This window comes from Microtus oregoni, unplaced genomic scaffold (genome assembly GCF_018167655.1).
Source record: "Microtus oregoni isolate MIOR12 unplaced genomic scaffold, Mior012 000029F_ref0000214, whole genome shotgun sequence".
Taxonomy (NCBI): Eukaryota; Metazoa; Chordata; class Mammalia; order Rodentia; family Cricetidae; genus Microtus; species Microtus oregoni.
This window is the reverse complement of record NW_024543088.1, coordinates 16,662,372-16,668,371: the sequence shown is the minus strand read 5'-3', so window position 1 is coordinate 16,668,371 and position 6,000 is coordinate 16,662,372.

Sequence of the window (6,000 nt, the reverse complement as noted above, 5' to 3'; positions counted from 1 at the left end):
CAGACACTGAGATCGTTGTCCTGGATTTCAAACATTAGATGGTTGGATACTCAGAGGCGGCTATGGGCTGGATGAGGGAAGGGCACAGGAGAAGAGTGTTAGGGACTTTATGTGATGGCTCTCAAGGAATGTTGGGCTTTACATGTTGTCTTAGGGTTTGTCACGGACTATTGCTGTGAAGAGACACCATAACCATGGCAACTCTTTTTTTTTTAAAAATATTTATTTATTTATTATGTATACAATGTTCTGTCTGTGTGTATGTCCGCAGGCCAGAAGAGGACACCAGACCTCATTCCAGATGGTTGTGAGCCACCATGTGGTTGCTGGGAATTGAACTCAGGACCTTTGGAAGAGCAGGCAATGCTCTTAACCACTGAGCCATCTCTCCAGCCCCCCATGGCAACTCTTATAAGGAAACCATTTAATTGAGAGGGGTCACTTACAGTTTCAGAGGTTCAGTCCTTTATCATCATGGCAGGGAGCATGTTAGCATGCAAGCAGAAGTGGGGTTCAATTGCATCAAACTACCACATTCTTTTCCCTGGTCCCCATAAGCTTCTAACAATATTGTAATGCGCAATGCATTTAGTCAAACTTCAAAAGTACCCATAGTCTATCACAGTCTCAACGATGTTTTAAGGTCCAAAGTTGAAAGTCTCTTCTGAGATTCATGCAATCTCTTAATTGTAATCCCCTGTAAAAGTAAAAATTAAAAAAGAATTACATACCTCCAACATATAATGGCACAGAATATACATCATCATTCTAAAATATATGGAAGGGAGCACAGTGAGGAAATACTGGACCAAATACCAGTTGTGCAAACTCCAACTCTCTTTCTCCATGCCTGATGTCAAAGCACTCTTCAGATCTCCAGTTCTGTTCAGCTTTCTTGACTGCAACACACTTTCCCTTGGGCCTGTTCCACTCCCAGTTAGCAGCTCTCCTCGGCAGGTATCCCACAATTCCAGCTTCTCTAACACTTAAGTTCTCCAAGGCAATCCAGGCTTCAACTTCACAGCTTCAATAAAATGTATGTCTTGGGACTTTAAAACACAAATTACAGAAATGTATTTTTTAAAGTGCAAAAGGTATTGAACACAATTTATTTGCAATTCCGGAATGAGAATGAATTAATATTTTCCCTTTGTACAGGGATGAACACCAATTTTTCAGTTTAATTTTTGCCAGTTACAGGAAGAATGTTTTTATTCAATTACATTATATATGAAACAAAAATGCACCTTAACTTCAGATTAAATGTGTTTTATGTGTACAGAATTTGAAAATGAGTTTTAAGACTAAGACTTAAATGAAGACCAGATAATTGAAGTTTGTAAAAGTAAAAACTTCTATAAATCTACACAAGATTCTGCAAAGAATGAGATACAGTCTAGTAGGAAGTAGCATTTCCATATGATACAGATGAAAGAAACCTCATCAATTACAAATCTGATAATGAGTAGACAAAATGTTATGCCCAACAGCCAGAACCTGAATTCTGGAGATATCTTGGTAGTATCCTACAGACTGTCTATGGCACACCCAAGGCACCACAGGACTGAAAAAAATCCCCTTCAGGAAATGTCTGAGAAGCAACTGGGAAGCAATGTTGAATGGTTTGAGGTTCTGTATGTTGAAGAATAAGTCATAGCAACAGAGGCCACCACAATGTCAAACCAAGAAAGAGTAGATTTCAGTGTAACTCTGATGCGGTACTGGCAATTGGGCCATCTTTGAAGGACCATGGTCATATATGCTGCCATACTAGAGTAGCATTGAGCATCGTGGTATGCTGTCCAGTGACTGCAACTGAAGACTCAGAGATTCTGCCCTTAACTGGCTCATCAGATACATGGACCAGATCCTTGTAATTCTGTTCTCCCCCAAAGTTTAGGGATTTCATGATATAAAGACTAAAAAACTATATCCTGATCCCTCTTACTGGTTACAATGAATAATTAATTATCAGGTTAATGTAGAATATAGTTGGTAGTGATTTGAGTAAACGTTTTCTTCTGTGTTCATTAATGAGTTTGTCTTGTAATATAGTAACATGTTAATGGTCCTTTATTGTTGAATAATATAGACGGAAGTGACCCATAGCTGCATGTAATTTACTTCCTTGGGAGGCAATCAAAAAATCAAAAATTGTCTTCTCAAAAGGCCTCCAGCCTGCTCATCTGGGGATAGAAGTATGATGGATACCAGAAGCAGACCTGAAAACTGCCTGTCTGCTGCAGCTGACAAGGAGCTAGTAGGCCTGGCTTGTGAAGGCTCAGAAGTTGAGAGTCCCTTAAAGACTCTATCAGGGCTGTGATCAGATGTACCTGAAGAATCAGCTAATTCTAAGAAGAAACCAGACCCAAACTGATGTGAAACCTTTGCCTTACTGGGACAATAGATCCTGATGAGCTGGGGCTGAAGACTCAGTTATGTCTAATAAGAGACCAGTGTCATTGAGTTGAATCTTCTGGGAATGATTTCTTTAGGGTCAATATACAAAGGCTGTGGTCCAGAGAGGCCAAAGCTCCATCTTGTGCTGTCAGCCTAAGTCAGTAATGTATAAGTCCCTCACCTGGTACTGACTTGGGTGGCATAAAAGCTACAGGAAATGGCAGGACTGTGGGATAACCTCTAAGGACAGCAGCAGCTGTGTTGTGGAGCTGAGTTGAGCCTATGAGATGAACTATGTGTGCTGTGGGGGCAGAGCTTGAGAAATAGCCCTTTGGAGCCCAGATGATTGTGAATAGGCCCTGGACATTGGACGCTGATCTATTTCTGTTTATAACTGTGTCCTGATTCTTTCCTCTTGGTGTAGTGATATTTCATAAATAAAGCTTGCCTGAAGATTAGAAAGTAAAACAGTCTGACGGGGCAGCCTTACAGACCAGGCAGTGGTAGCACATATCTTTAATCCCAGTAGCCATGCTAGTTTGCCATAGAAACTGGGTGGTATATCCCTTTAATCACAGGGGTGCATGCATTTAATCCCAGAACTAGAGAGGATTATAGAACGGGAGGAGATAGCTCTCAGTCTCAGTCTCATTCTGAGATTCCTGGAGGCAGGATCGCATTTTCGGACTGATGTGGAGGTAAGAGCCAGTGGCTGACTGCTTTGCTTTTCGGATCTTCAGGTTGAACACCAATTTCTGTCTCTGAGTTTTTATTAATTGTCTGTTGATAGAGATTAATAACAATGATCCCAAAAGCGATAGATTTAACCGTATAAAGAGAACTACTTGGATTCCTTCCCTAATTGTATGTGATGCACCAATAACTGGAGCCCATACATTTAATACTGATGCAAATAAATCAGGAAAGACAGGTTACAAATCAAAAGAATTAAGTAAGGTGGAACAAAGCCCTTATAATTCTGTTCAGAAGACAGAGTTATATTATATTCTCATGATACTAAGGGCTTTTAAAGAACCTCTCAATATAGTTACTGATTTGCAGTATGCAGAAGGAGTTGTCTTGCATATTGAAACCACTGAATTTATAGCAGATGATGCAGAATTGACTTAATTAGTCTATCACGTTCAAGACATAATCAGGAATAGGCTTTGTCCTATATACATAACACACATCTGAACCCATACAGGTCTGCCAGGTTCTCTAGTACAAGGTAATATAGAAATTGATCGATTTTTGATTGGAAGCATGCTAAGGGCCTCAGAATTTCATGAAAAACATCATGTCAATAGCAAAGGTCTAAAGAAAGAACTTCTTATTACATGACAACAAGCTAAGGAGATTATAAAGAGGTGTCCTACTTGTTCCTTCTAAAACCAGATACTGTTACCTGCAGGGAGTAACCCAAAAGGTACTCAAAGGATTGAGATCTGGCAGATGGATGTGTTCCACTTTATGGCATTTGGAAAATTAAAATATGTACACCACACCATTGACACTTATTCAGGTTTTCAATGGGCAACTGTTTTTGGCTCAGAAAAGGCTGATTCAATAATCACACATTTATTAGAAGTTATGGTCATCATGGGTATTCCTGCACAAATAAAGACAGACAATGATCCAGCATATGTATCTAAGGAAATGAAACAGATTTTTGCTTGTTATAATATAAAGCACATTACACGTATACCAAATAATCCTACAGGTCAGGCAGTTATAGTAAGGTCAAATCAAACTATAAAGGGTTGCTAGACAAACAGAAAGGGATGGAAAATACCAGAAATTGATTGCATAATGCTTTATTAATCTTGAATTTTCTTAATGCCAACGAGAAAGGAACAACACAATTTCTATTGGATAATAAAAAAAAAACTTTTGAATTAAATCAGCCAGTGTATTCCAAGGATGTGTTGGCCTCACAATGGAAACCAGGAGATGTACTACGTTGGGGAAGGGGTCTTGCTCTTGTTTCCATAGAAGAAAAAAACTATGGATACCATCAAAATTAATAAAGATTCCCTTTGAAAAAGAGAAACTTCTTGAGAAAGAAAAGTGACAGCTTATCCACAGAGGTGACAACCATACAGGTGGTAAGGAAACCTCATATAGGGTTGGGGCAGGGTTCTGTTCTTGTCTTTGCAGGAAAATACACATCTTCAAAAGTCAAGAGATCCTGGACATTTGGATGCTGAAAGAATAAAATATAATTCTCCAGAAAGGATCATCAAGCAAAAAGTAATATGACTTATGAGGACAGGTGATCACTATATATATATATATACATATATATATATGTATATATATATATATATGTATAACTGGTTTTGGAGTTGGACAGTGGCTATCCTTCTCTAAATCCAAGCATGTTGTTTAATGAAACATTCAGAGTTTTTGTCTCATGTCAGGTGCCATCTGGTATGGGACATAAAGAAGAAAGAATTTAGGAATTTTTTTACTTTCGCCATGCCTATTTTGTCTATATCATATTTTCATCGAATATATGTCTATATGAATAGTGTTTAAGTTTTCCACAATGAACAGTAGATTTTTCTATAAATCCTTTTCCTGCAGTAATCTTTGAAGTTATCAAGAAGAAGATGGGGCCCCCACAGCAACGACTCCACCTGGTTGAGATGGCATCATGATGCCGATAGTGCTACTACAAAATTGGTTGATGGGTACCAACTGCTGAAATGGTACACCTTCTCATAACATTCTGGCCAGAGCTCCAAATAAGAACTTTAGAGAAACTCTATCCACTACTCAGAAATCATTTGCAATTATACTATCCAGTAATCTTGAAACTTAACCATCGCTTTACTTTTACAGGATCCCATAGAAAGAACATCACTCCCATGACAACTGGAAGCATTTCTAGAAGACAACATCCCCTCTCACATTCTGTGAGAATTATAACTGGAAACTTTTGGAGCTGGCTTGGGTTATTTGACTCTTGTCCTCACCCCCCTTTTTCAGTAACACTGCTCCTCGTTAACAGACTGGATATATCCATCCAGTGGACTGGGGACAGAGCAGGGAGAGGGCAGCTCCAACCCAAGACTTCTTTATTTCTCTTCCTCCATTTCATTGCAGATGGGACAAACCTTCCCTAAAGGTCACACTTCTCATCTGCCATCTTAGACTCTGGACAGAATCAGATTGCTGGACTCTTGGCAACCTTGGCTTCCTTTTGTCTGGGGAAACAGTCCCAGTGTTCCGAGCGCTGTTTCCCTTGAGGAATTCAGATTCACCTGAATATACAGGTCTTCCTTGTTGGGCTCCAGAGAGTCTGTGGTTCCTTTCTCCAGCACAAACCCTGACCCATATATGGCATGTAACTTCAGAAAACTGCAGGCATGAGATAAGGCCGACAAAAGATCAAAAGAAGGCCACTAGGGCAGAGGAGTGCTGAGGAACTCAAGTAAGCAGTCAGAGATGCAGTTTGCTCGAGCTCTGCTTGCAATGATATATTCAAGCAGCAGTGGGAAAAATAAAAAATTGTCTATTCTTGAAGTGATCCCAGAATCCTGTCTCTTTCTACCAATACCCTTCTTTCCAGGTCCCTGAAGCCAAAGCAGCTTT